The sequence below is a fragment of the Monopterus albus genome, unplaced genomic scaffold (assembly GCF_001952655.1).
Source record: "Monopterus albus unplaced genomic scaffold, M_albus_1.0 scaffold173.1, whole genome shotgun sequence".
Classification (NCBI taxonomy): domain Eukaryota; kingdom Metazoa; phylum Chordata; class Actinopteri; order Synbranchiformes; family Synbranchidae; genus Monopterus; species Monopterus albus.
This window is the reverse complement of record NW_018128053.1, coordinates 1,309,584-1,310,729: the sequence shown is the minus strand read 5'-3', so window position 1 is coordinate 1,310,729 and position 1,146 is coordinate 1,309,584.

Here is a 1,146-nt window from a genome sequence, read left to right as displayed (position 1 = left end):
CATGGGTTTTTAAATAAAATGATGTGTGTACTGTTTAGACTTAATGTTCTGCTGTATTTGCCCTTCTGAAAAATATTTTGCGTTAAAAACATGACCGACATCTGGCGGTGGTGACGATATTGTGTAAAGATTCTGACAACTTCTGGATGGTCCAGAGCTTCAAAGATAACATCGTCCAAAATAATGAGGTGTTTCTGATCTCTGGGAAACAGAGCTTCATCCTGGAATGACGAAGGCAAACCTTCCACAAATTTTATTCCTTTATTCATGTTTTGCAAATCAGCATACATTGATTGATAGGAGGTGTAGATCCAGACAACATTGTCGAGTGCAACATCCGTTACATATTTACAATTTTCCAGAAACTTTTTTACAAGAAAGTCTTTCCAGCAGCGCTGGGACCCACAACCATGCAGGAAAACGGCGCTTTTAGACTAGGGTAAAAATTCTTTGTTACCTCCATAAAATAAGCTTTCTGCCTGGGAAAAATCTGATGTGCTAGTATAGAGATTTGCAGTTTATCGCGTGGGTTTTTAAATAAAATGATGTGTGTACTGTTTAGACTTGATGTTCTGCTGTATTTGCCTTTCTGAAAAATATTTTGCGTTAAAAACATGACCGACATCTGGCAGATGGTGACGATATTGTGTAAAGATTCTAACAACTTCTGGATGGTCCAGAGCTTCAAAGATAACATCGTCCCAAATAATGAGCTGTTTCTGATCTTTGGGAAACAGAGCTTCATCCTCCTGGAATGACGAAGGCAAACCTTCCACAAATTTTATTCCTTTATTCATGTTTTGCAAATCAGCATACATTGGTTGATAGGAGGTGTAGATCCAGGCAACATTCTCGAGTGCAACATCCGTTACATATTTACAATTTTCCAGAAACTTTTTTACAAAGAAAGTCTTTCCAGCACCGCTGGGACCCACAACCATGCAGGAAAACGGCGCTTTTAGACCAGGGTAAAAATTCTTTGTTACCTCCTCCATCGGTTACGTGAATAAGCTGTTTTTAGTAACCAAACTGTAAACTTGAGCCTCCTGCAAATAAACGTCTCTTGTCAAACACAACCCTAAATCTTTTATCGACAAAGGAGTTTTTTTAAATCAAAGGTCTTTTTATCCCTGATAATGTTGTGAT